The sequence below is a fragment of the Mustelus asterias genome, chromosome 18 (assembly GCF_964213995.1).
Source record: "Mustelus asterias chromosome 18, sMusAst1.hap1.1, whole genome shotgun sequence".
NCBI lineage: Eukaryota > Metazoa > Chordata > Chondrichthyes > Carcharhiniformes > Triakidae > Mustelus > Mustelus asterias.
This window is the reverse complement of record NC_135818.1, coordinates 22,000,778-22,012,812: the sequence shown is the minus strand read 5'-3', so window position 1 is coordinate 22,012,812 and position 12,035 is coordinate 22,000,778. Positions and strand designations below refer to the sequence as shown.

Genomic DNA, 12,035 nt, shown 5'->3' with positions numbered 1-12,035 from the left:
TAAGGAAAGATGTGCTGGCTCTGGAGAGGGTCAGAGGAGGTTCATGAGAATGACCCCAGGAATGAAAAGCTTGACCTATGAGGAGCGTTTGAGGACTCTGGGTCTGTACTCGATGGAGTTTAGAAGGATAAGGGAGAATCTCATTGAAACTTACAGAATACTGAAAGGCCTGGATAAAATGGACATGGGAAAGATGCTTCCATTAGTAGGTGAGACTAGGATCCGAGGGTACAGCCTCAGAATAAAGGGATGACCTTTTGGAACCGAGATGAGGAATTTCCTCAGCCAGAGGGTGGTGAATCTATGGAATTCATTGCCACAGAAGGCTGTGGCGCCAGGTCATTGAGTGTATTTAAGACAGAGATAGGTAGTTCTTGATTGATAAGGGGATCAAAGTTACAGGGAAAAAAGGTGGGAGAATGAGGTTGGAAAAATTTAACAGTCATGATTGAATAGCAGGGCAGACTCGATGGGCCAAATGGCTTAATTCTGCTCCTATATCTTATAGTCTAATAATTTTTGACCTCAAATTTGGATCAATCAAGAAAATCGAAGTCTTATAATTGAAAACTACAAGGCAATTATCTAGAGGTTCATAACAGTCAGTGGCCGGAACTCTACCACGTCGCCTGCCACAGAATCAGCACAGTGGGGGTCTAACAATGGAAATCTCCATTGACCTCGGGTGGGAATTTCCGGCCTCACCCGAGTGAGTTCTACAGTTGGGGATGGAGGGGGTGGTGGCAGTAACAGAAACCTCCAATAATTTTCAGCTGCATCTCCTCCCCTGCATCTCTTAAGCACAGTTATGAAGTAGCCTTTGGCATTAAAGGATTTGGCCTTCATGAATGTCAGCATGTTGAGTCATAAATGAAAACTGGGTACCTTTGGAAGCCAAGTTGGTTTATTTGTGCTTTTTTTGGAGCTCTTAAAGACCTTCCAACAAATATAATATCTGCCAAAGTTATCAAGAAGATTTGTTGTTCCAAACCACAATTCTTGGAGCTTATGATGCAAATTAAGCAAAAACATGATGTACTGAGCCAGGTAGATCTACAAAGTATCACTTGAACTACAATATATTATAACTCTTTACATTAAAGCTAGAATTGTGAACTTCTACAATATATAGATCCCCATCTTTAAAAAGTGACATGATGGACCCAGATAAATATTGGCTCATTAATTTCACATCAGTTATTGAAAAATGCTTGAGGCAGTGAATCACCAGAGATGTAATACAAGATTGCTTTTCTGCAGAAGGGCCTACTGGAGACACCCAAAATGGTTTCATTAAAATGTTATACCTTCTGAATTGGATTGTACTTTCAAAGTTACCAAGGTGATGGGTGAGGGGAGTCCAGAGGGCACTGTCTGCTTAGATTTTCAAAAAGATTATGGGAATCAGGAGAAATCCTTTCATTGACTGCAGCCATATCTAGCACAAAAGAAAGATGTTGGTGGTTGTTGAAGCACATCATCTCAATCCCAGGACATTGCTTCAGCAGTTCCTCTGATCTTTCCTCCTTCATGAGTTAGAAGTGGGGTTATACTCTGATGACTGCAGTTTTCAATTAGTGCCATTTGTACCTCCTCAGATAATAAAGCAGTCTGCTCTCACATGTAAAAAGACCTGGACAACATTCAGGCTTTGTTATTAACAGCAAGCCAGTAACCATGCAACTGGCAAGAAATGACCATTTCCCACGAGTGTGTCTAACCACCTGCCCTTGACAGTCAATGACATTACCATCTACAAATTCTCTGCCATCTACATCCTTGACATCATAACTGACCAAAACCAAACTGAAAAGGCCACATAAATACTGGGCACAGGTCATTCAAATATGAAATAAATATAAAATCTTTAAATTTAATCAATTTAATCTAGTTTTAAGGGCAGTTATATAGATACTGTAGTACAAAGGTCTCCAGGCTGGTGCTATTGAAAACTAGAACTTGTTTGTCAATTGTATGTTAACTAGGTTTCATTCGTTCACTGTTAACATTGCTGGCCAGGCCAGCTTTCTTTATTGTAACTGCTTTCTTTATTGTATTCAGGTGATTGGCATTAACTGAAGATTCACTTGGCACTGATTGGAGGAACACAATATGTAAAGTGTCTCTCGGAAGTTAAGATTCAACTCTAATTCTATCCTACACCATTTGGCTATCTGGGTTATACCCAAGATTTGCATATAGATGTCTATGTACAGAGCAGGGAAGTGCAATTGGGCCCTTGGGGTGAGAGCAGCCTCATACCGGACAGAAAAATGTTTGCAATTACTATCTTTAAATGTAGTACACCACATTTTGACTGTAGTAAATGTCATAAAACCTAAAAAAAACTAGGATGTTCTCACTTAGATGTTTACCTGGAGTGCGGTTCAACTGGAAGGGTGAGTTAGATAACTTTACAGTGCGGTTGACTGTAAAATGCAAAATGGATGCTTGTTATTTGGTAGGCAGTTAAATATATTTTGTGCCCAAAAGCTATAAAAACACATACTTTGGCAGTTGGAAAGGTGAACATATGCACTCTTTTTGCAGTCTGTATGCCAGCACAAATAATATCTTGTGGCAATGTAGGCATGTTCTTTCAACTACAATCAAACATGTGGTAAACATTGGGATCACTAAGTAAAGAATATCTTGCTTTCCAACAGTGTCGTGCTTTCTTTATCCGCTTCTTCCCCGCTCCTTCACAGCAACAATCAGTAAGGAATCAGATCACCACAACTGTCATGATTGAAAATCTTGGACTAACGTCATTTAAAATTTAGCCTATAATTTCATTTCGCCTACAATTTCCAAACATAAAAACTATTCAGGATGATTGAACATTGTTCTGCGCATTGTTTTTGTTTTGTAAGTCTGGTGACAAATAGTATTTATGGGTGCAATATTCACTTGAGATTGTTCATATGCACTGTATAGAAATGGTTCAAAACAAGAATTCAAGTTTCCTCCTGAAGATACTTAAATTATAACATTACAAGATGTGCACCTCAGTAAAATTCTACAAGACCAAACAATGTTAAGAAAGCAATTAACTAAATATTGTAATCATGCTTGCAACTCCAGTTGGTATAAAAACTTAGTTTGCTTTAAAGTACTACATTCAAAAATATTGATTTAAATTACAATAATCTGTTAGATTTTATCAGAATGCTAAGCATGGGCCTTCTGTAAATTACTGGTTTGTCATACCACTTGTGCAATGAAAACCAGATGTACAAATCAATAAGAATATCAACATTTTCCAAGTCTTTTGAATATCAATACCTGTGATCCTTAAAAAAGCACAATATAAAAAGATCCTTCAACACATGGTATTAAACAACAAAAGCTTATAAGCATACTTCATGTACTATAATTATTACTGACAATTGTAGCTCATCAAGGCAAGCAGTATTCACGGTTCAAAATAGTGCCATTTACCCTGCTCTGACCTCAAACATTTCAGAGACTGCAAAGGGAAGAAGCATTTTTGGGAGAGTGCAACATAAGCTATATGAAGAAAGGAAATAAAAACATGTATTTTTAAAGTGCCTTTCACAACCTCAGGATATCCTAAAGAAATTTAAAACAAGTGCTCTAAAAAGTAGTCACTGTTGTAGAAAACACAGCAATCAATTTATGCACAGCAAAGTCCCATAACCAATATGATGATGGCCTGATGATTTTTTTTTAAGTGACCCTGACTGTCCTGCCACCTTCAATAATCTTTGCACATATACACCCAGGTCCCTCCGCTCCTGCAGAGGGAGAATTTTTACCCCCTTTTTAATATTACCCCCTTAAGAATTTTACCCCCTTTTTAATATTCTCTCTCCGTGTTCTTCCGACCAAAATGCATCACATCTCACTTGTCCACATTGAACTTCATCTGTCCACTCCACCAAATTGTCTATGTGCTTTTGAAGTTCTTCACTGTCCTCCTCACAGTTTATAATACTTCCAAGTTCTGTGTCGTCTGCACACTTTGAAATTGTCCCCTGCATACTAAGATCTAGATCATTAATATTTACATCAGGAAAAACAAGTATCCTAATACTAGCCCCTGGGGATCACCGCAACAAATCTGCCTCCGGCGCAAAAAATATTCATTGACCATTACTCTCTGCTTCCTATTATTGGGCCAATTTTGTATCCACGTTGCTACAGCCGCTTTTATTCATGAGCTATAACTTTTTCTCTGTTGTGTAGCAGTCTCAAAAGCCTTCTGAAAGTCTTTACACCACCTCGACTTTTTTACCCTCATTGACTTTTTTGCTTTCTCCTCAAACAAAACTCCAGCAAGTTAGTTAAACACAATTTTCCCTTCAGAAATCCATGTTGATTGTTCCCAATCAACCCACTGATGTTAAATTGACTGGCCTGTAATTGCTGGGAACAAAGAAATAATATTTGCTATTCTCCAGTTCTTTGGCACCTCCCCTGAGCCTGGAGAAAACTGGAAGATTATGACCGGTGCCTCTGCAGTTTCCATTCTCACTTCCTTCAATATCCTTGGATTCAATCTCATCTGGTCCCAGCACCTTGTCAACTTTCAATACCAACTGTCTACTCGAAGCTTCCTCTTTATCAATTCTGAGCCCTTCTCGGGACAGAGTTTCCTCATCTGTCACTATGTCCTGGGTCGTATCTACCTACTCGGTAAAGATGGATGCAAAATATTAATTTAATACCTCAGCCATACCCCCAGCCCCCATGTGTAGATTCCCTTTTAGGTTCCTGATTGTCCCTGCTCCTTTTGCCACCCTTTCCTTGCTGAGAGAATTTATTGACTTTGTTCAGTGCCAACACTCATCATAGACACTCCTCATCCCATATTCCCATCACCCATTTCCCTTGATAATGTAATTGACATTAACAAAACTTAATAATGTAATTGATAGGATATTGATAGCACGTTAATAAATAGTTAAATCAGTACAGTAGTGATAAGTAATCTTGTGTGGAGCATCACGATGTAGAAACTGTTTGGGCGGAATCAGAAATAGGAAAGGTATAAAATCACTGGTGGGAGTTGTTTATAGGCCCCATGATAAGAGCTACACTGTAGGACAGAGGAGAAATCGAGAAATAATGAAGGCTTGTAAGAAAGGTATGGGAACATTCGTGGGAGATTTTAACCTTCATAAGACTTAGATAAATAAATTGTAAAAGGCAGCCTTCATATTCAGGACAGTTTCTTAGAACAATACATTCTGGAACCAACCAGGAAAGAGACATTTTTATACCTGGTAATATATGAACAGGATTAATTAATGACCTCAAAGTAAAGGATGCTCTTGGTAAGCATTGATCATAATATGCTGGTATTTCGCATTCAGTTTGTGGATGAGAAATGTGGGCCTGAAACTAGGCTTTATTTAAATTTGTGAAAATAGAGTTGGCAAAAGTGGAATGGGAAAATAAGTTAAAAGGTAAGGCAATAGAGAAATAGTGGAAGACATTTGAAGGATGCACCATTCGTGGCAAACTAATGAAGTAAAGGATTGGATCAAATTGAAAGAAAAGACATACAACGCTACAAAGATTAATAGTTGGCCAGAAGATTGGGAGAATTTTTAAAAACAGCACAGGATAACTAAAATAATAGAGGGAGAAACTGATGCACGAGAGGAAAATAGCAAGAATTATCAAAGTGTAGGGAACTTCTATAAGTACATAAAAAGGACAAGAGAAGCTAAAAGTGAGTACTGGTCTCATAGAGGTTGAGACTGGGGAATTAATAATAGGAAACAAGGAAATGGCAGACTTTGTATTTGTCTTCACCATCCCAAGAATAGTAGAAAAAAAGGGGGCAAAAGAGAGGTGGGATCTTAAAACAATCACAATCACTAGACAAAAAAAGCTAGGAAACGAATGGAACTAAAGATTGATAAGTCCCCGGACCTGATGGTCTGCATCCTTGGGTCTTAAAAGGAATGGCTACAGAGATGAAAGATGCATTGGTGGTAATCATGGAATCCCTTCAGTGTAGAAGGAGGCCATTCGGCCCTTTGGGTCTGCACCGACTCTCTGACAGAGTATCTTACCCAGACCCTCTCCCCTGCAACCCTGCAGATAGATCATTGAAGGTGGTACAGCAGTTGCGAGAAAAATTAATAAGGCATGTAATATTCTAGGTTTTAGTAATTGTGGTATAGAATAGATGCGTAATGATGTTATGCTGAACATTTACAGGGCACTAGTTAGACCTCAGCTGGAATATTGTACACAGTTCTGGGCGCCACACTATAGGAAGGATGTGAATGCATTGAAGAGAGTGCAGAAAAGTTTCACAAGAATGGTTCCAGCGATAAGGAGCTTTGTTATGAGGATAGATTGGGATTGTTCTCCTTGAAAGATGACGCTAAGAGGAGACTTGGTAACGTTCAAAATCACGAAGGAGCCAGACAGAGTAAATAAGGAGAAACTGTTCCTGCTCGTATAAGGATCAAGAACAAGAGGGCACAGATATTAAGTGATTTGCAAAAGAAGTAAATGTGATATGAGAAAAAACTTTTTCAGACAACAAATGGTTCAGGTTTTGAGTGCACTGCCTAGAAGTATAGCGCAGGCAAGTTCGTTTGAGGCATGCAAGAGAATATTAGATAGTTATTTGAATAGAAGGAATATGCAACGGTGCAGGGGAATTCCTGTCTTGTTTGCTGTCACACATTCCTGGCTCTGAACACAGACCAAATCTGAAGTACCTCGCCCAAGTTGTGTGACTGCCCCGGAACAAACAAGTCGACGACCTTTCATTAAATTTATGAGTATTGCCAGCATTTTGTTTTTATTCCTAGTTACAGTAATCTCTTATAATTTACCCCTGGAGGTCCAGGCATCATTTGTTGCAGTTCCTCCAAGGCCAATATAGTACTCCCATGGCATGGTGCCCAGACACTTAAGTGCTCCAGAAAGGGGTCTAAGCAGGGTTTTGTATAACTGAGGCATGTCTTCCAACCGTCATATTCTAGTCCTTTAGAGATAAAGACCAGCCTTTCTGATTATTTTCTGTCCTGTTTCATTATATGTTATTGATGCGTGTACCTGGATCCCCAGGTCTCTTTGGCTCCGCTATTTGTGTTTTTTTTAACCCATTACAAAGTACCTGGTTTTCTTTTAAAGTCCAAAATGGATGACTTCACATTTGTCTACATTGAAGCTAATTTATGAGCTGCAACTAATCTTGGTGAAATTGTACGCTTTTTCTTTCAATATGATCCTATCTTTAACTTTCTTAGTTAGCCAAGGATGATGCGTCCTTCCCCCAGAATATTTTTTCTCTCTCATTGGGATAAATCTTTTCTGTGTGTTATAAAATGTCTCCTTAAATAACTGCCACTGCATCTCTATTATCAATTATCCTAGTTCTCCAATTCATTTTAGCCAGCTCTGCCTTAATATCCTTAAATTGCCCTTGTTTTAAGTTTAAAACATTTGTCTTGGGCCCACTCCTCTCTCCCTCAAACTGAATGCAAAATTCAATCATGTTATGATCACTGCTTTCTAGGGGCTCCTTTACTATGAGGTTATTAATTAATCATGTTTCATTGTACATTACCAGATCTAGAACCAACCAATCCAGGCAACATCCTTGTAAATCTTCTCTGCACCCTTTCAATCATTTCCACATCCCTCCTGTAATGAGGCGACCAGAACTGAGCACAGTACTCCAAGTGGGGTCTGACGGGGGTCTTATAAAGCTGCATCATTATCTCCTGACTCAACTCAATCCCTCGATTGATGAAGGCCAGCACACCATACACCTTCTTAACCACCTCCTCTACCTGCGAGGCCGATTTAAGAGTCCTATGGACCCGGACCCCAAGGTCCTTCTGATCCTCTACACTGCCAAGAGTCTTACCCTTGATATTATACTCCTTCATCCCATTTGACCTGCCAAAATGGACCACTACACATTTATCCGGGTTGAAGTCCATCTGCCACTTCTCCGCCCAGTCTTGCATCCTATCTATGTCACGCTGCAGCTTCTGACATCCCTCCAACCTATCCACAACACCACCAACCTTCGTGTCGTCGGCAAACTTACCAACCCATCCCTCCACTTCCTCATCCAGGTCATTTATGAAAATGACAAACAGCAAGGGTCCCAGAACAGATCCCTGGGGCACTCCACTGGTGACCGACCTCCATTCAGAAAAAGACGCATCTGCAGTCCTTGGCATTTTGTCGGAGCCGTGGTGTCTACCAGCATCCTGTAATGTTGCAACAGCATAATTGTTTCTAATGGCTAGAATGTTGGTTTTAATCTGAACTAATGCTGTTCTGCTGTTTTCTCCTGGGATTTTGTAGTGAGACTTCATTGGGATGATTGGCCAGTGTGGTCATGTGATGGGGAAGCTGGATTTTTCACAGAATATTCAAGCTTAGAAGTGGCTTGAAGCTGAGAGACAGCAGTGCTTTTCCCCCTCTCTGGAATTGGAGATTCTGTTGTCTGGGTGGCTGTTTTTGGAAGCTGCCATAGATTGGGTTTACTTCTGAGGTTTTGCTGTTTTGAGGATATATTCTTTTCTGAAAACTGCTGGCTTGGATTTCTGTCCAGATGTGTTGCAAAGCTGAAAATCCAGCATCACGTGAGCATACTTGTTTTTGTGCTAAGTCTGAAGAAGGGTGTATGTCTGTGGGATGTTGCTTTAACTTGGAACAGAGATAGCTAGTTGTTAGGAGTTATAACTTGTCATGTTTAAGTCTTGGAATTGGTAAATGTTATGCTAATTCTTTTTGTTATATTCTAACTGCGTTCTTAAATAAACTTTGTTTGATAAAAGCTTCCTAGTGGGTCACTTCAATCATACCTGAAGTGAAACAGCTTATGTTCACCAATGCCAAAATCAAATATAAAAACTTAAGGGTCTAGGCTAACTTCATAAAACATCTTGGGATTTATGGCCTGGGTCTTAACAACGTTTAACTCTCTTAATATTATTTACCCTATGCCAAATTGCTCATATCTCATGTAATAATCCTGAGATTATTACCATCGAGGTTCTGCTTTTTATTTTAGCCCCTAGCTGCTCATTATCCTCGAGTAGAAAATCTTTCCTTAGTTCCACCAAAGTGGACCGTGACCACTGGATCCTCTCCTCCCACTTCAAGGTCCTCTTCAATCCAGAGCAGATATCATATAACCTGGCATCGAACAGCCCTATGCACATGTGCTCACAGCTGCAGAAAACTGTGTTTGTCTCTCTGACTACACTGTCCCTAACTACCATTACATTCCTATCCTAAGGTCTGTGATCATCTCTTGGAATGAAGTGTCCAGTCTCTCTGATGCATCACTAGGTGGCTATAGAGTAAGTGGATGCATGGGTGGTTACCTTCTAAAATTCTATAGATCCTCAAAAGGTTCCTGCAGATCGGAAAGTAGCAAATGTAGACTCACTATTTAAGAAGGGAGAGAAAGGGAGAATGGCAAACCACAGACCTGTAAGTTTGATGCTAGTAGGAGGGAAGATGTTGGAACGTATTACAAAGGATGTGATAGCTGGATACGTAAAAAGTAATGATAAAACTGGACAGAGTCAACATGATTTAAGAAAGAAAAATAATCTTTGATGAACCTGGAGTTTTTGAGGACGTTACTTGTAACATAGATAAAGGAGAACCAGTGGATACAGTGTATTTGGATTTTCAGAAGGCTGAGTAAACAAAATTGGAGCGTGTAGGATTTGGGGTAATATACTAGAATGGATTGAGAGTTTGTTAACAGAGAGTCAGAATAAATGGGTCATTCTCAGAATGGCAGGCTGTTACTAGTGGGGTACTGCAAGGATCAGTGCTAGGGCCACAGCTGTTCACAATCTATATAAATGATTTGGATCTGGGGACCAATTGTAATGTTTCCAAATTTGCTGATGACACAAACTAGGTGGGAATGTATGTTGTGAAGAGGATGGAAGGAAAGATTCAAGCAGACTTGGACAGACTAAGTGAATAGGCAAGAACATGGCAGATCGAATATAATGTGAATAAGTGTGAAGTTATCCTCTGGGAGAAAAAAAAACAGAAAAGCAGAATATTTCTTAAATGGGGAGATGTTGAGAAGTGTTGATGTTCAAAGGGTGTCTTTGTCCATGAGTCATTAAAAGGTGCCAGTGCAACAATCAATAAGGAAGGCAATTAGTATGTTGGTCTTCATTGCAAGGGAATTTGAGTATGATGTCTTGCTGCAATTGTACAGAATCTTGATGAGACGTATGTGGAGTCTTGTTACAGTTTTGGTCTTCTTATCCAAGGAAGGATATATTTGCCATGGAAGGAGTACAATGGAAGTTCACTAGGCTAATCTCTGGGATGGCAGGATTATTTTATGAGAAGAGATTGAGGAAATTGGGCTTGTATTCTCTCGAGTTTCAAAAAATGTGTAGTGATCTCATTGAAATTTACAAAATTCTTACAGGCAAAAAAGGGTGGATACAGATAGGATGCTTTCCACTGGTTGGTGAATCTAGAACGAGGGGATATAATCCCAGAATAAGGGTCAGGCCATTTAAGACATAGAAGAGGAAGAATTTTTTCACTCAGAGGATGCTAATCTTTGGAACTCTTTATGTCGGAGGGTGTGGAAGCTGTTCAAGACAGAAACGGATAAATTTCTGGGCAGTAATGACATCAAAGGGTATGGAAGTAGTGCAGCAAAGTGGTGTTGAGGCACTCGATCAGTCATGATCTAACTGAATGCTGAAGCAAGCTCACCGGCTGAATGGCCTACTCCTATTCCTATGTTCCCATGACAGTGTGAACACTTATTTGGGTGGCATGCTCTGACCTGAACTTCTGCTCTAATGTTTTATTCCTCTTTCTTGTTTCAATTACTTATATTTTTTAGCTTTCCCTATACCTGCAATGTCTGAAGCAGTTTCTGACTATTGCTCTATTCTAATCTTTTGGTTTTTTGAAATAATTAATACTATTCACACCCAAGCATCTCCTTGCACCCCTCCCCCTTACTAGTTCTTATGACCACCTGATTTATCTTTTCCACTCAGACTCAGGTCCCTGCCTGGTTCTGGCACAGCCTGTCCCAATGGAACAGCTCTTTCTGCACTGGTGCCGACGAACCATGAAAAGGACGCCTCTTTCCACCATCCTTCAGTCAGCTTTTCATCTTCATGTTTATCAGTATGCCAATTTGCCCATGTCTCAGCTAATAATCTAGATGTTATAACCCTTGAGATTTTGTTAATTAATTAGCTCTTGGTATTCTTCCAACAGGATGTCTTTCCTACTCTTTCCAATGTAGTTGGTTCCAATAAGGATCCCAAGACTTGATCCACCCTCTCCCTTTTAAGATGTCCCTTACCCTGGCACCAATTCAGCCATTCCAGCACATACCATTCCTGCTAATTATGAAATTCCCTACAAATACTTGGATAGCCTCCTACTTCAAGATCGCATGGTCAGCCTTCTACCTGTCTGTCTGATGGTTGTTTTCCTTATCCAAACAGGTAGTAAATAAATCGTATCTGTGGAATAAGATCAGTTTCTGTGGATCCCTGTTGCCTATCCCACTTGGGTTCCTTGCAGTCAGCACATCATAGGTCACATAGATAGTTTTCTGAAGTCTGGAGCAAACCGTCCAGATGGTGCTCCTTGCACCAACTACCCCTATATGTTAGGAGTATCTCCAGCTCAAACTCCAGCTGGAGACATTAGAGTTGGGATTAGCAACTGTAGACATGTTCACTCGACACTGTCTCACTGTCCACAAACTCTCAAGGGTTATAATGTTTGGATTATTAATTGAGACATGAGCAAATTGGCTTAGAGAATGGATTTGTGAGGCAACAACACACTCAAGAACTTGAGAGGGAAAGGAGGTAGCTAGCAAGGGTCAAGAGTTGACATTTTTAAGAAGGGGTAAGGATGGCAGTTTTTGAGGCGAGAACACCATTGATAATGCCAGCTAACATGAGAACCAGGAAGGGAAGCTGAATGGTCAACAGTTTAGTAGGAATAAGGTTGAGGGAGTAAGAGGTTAGTTTGATCAACAAGATGAGCTCAAAGGAAAC

The 12,035-nt window shown here is 39.9% G+C and overlaps 1 protein-coding gene across 3 annotated transcripts in view; it reads right to left on the bottom strand.

Annotated features, from left to right (window-relative positions):
• The window catches only part of rad51 (RAD51 recombinase), a 103,278-nt gene that overhangs the window by 56,320 nt on the left and 34,923 nt on the right, over positions 1-12,035 (bottom strand). The gene's annotated exons all lie outside the window — the stretch shown is intronic.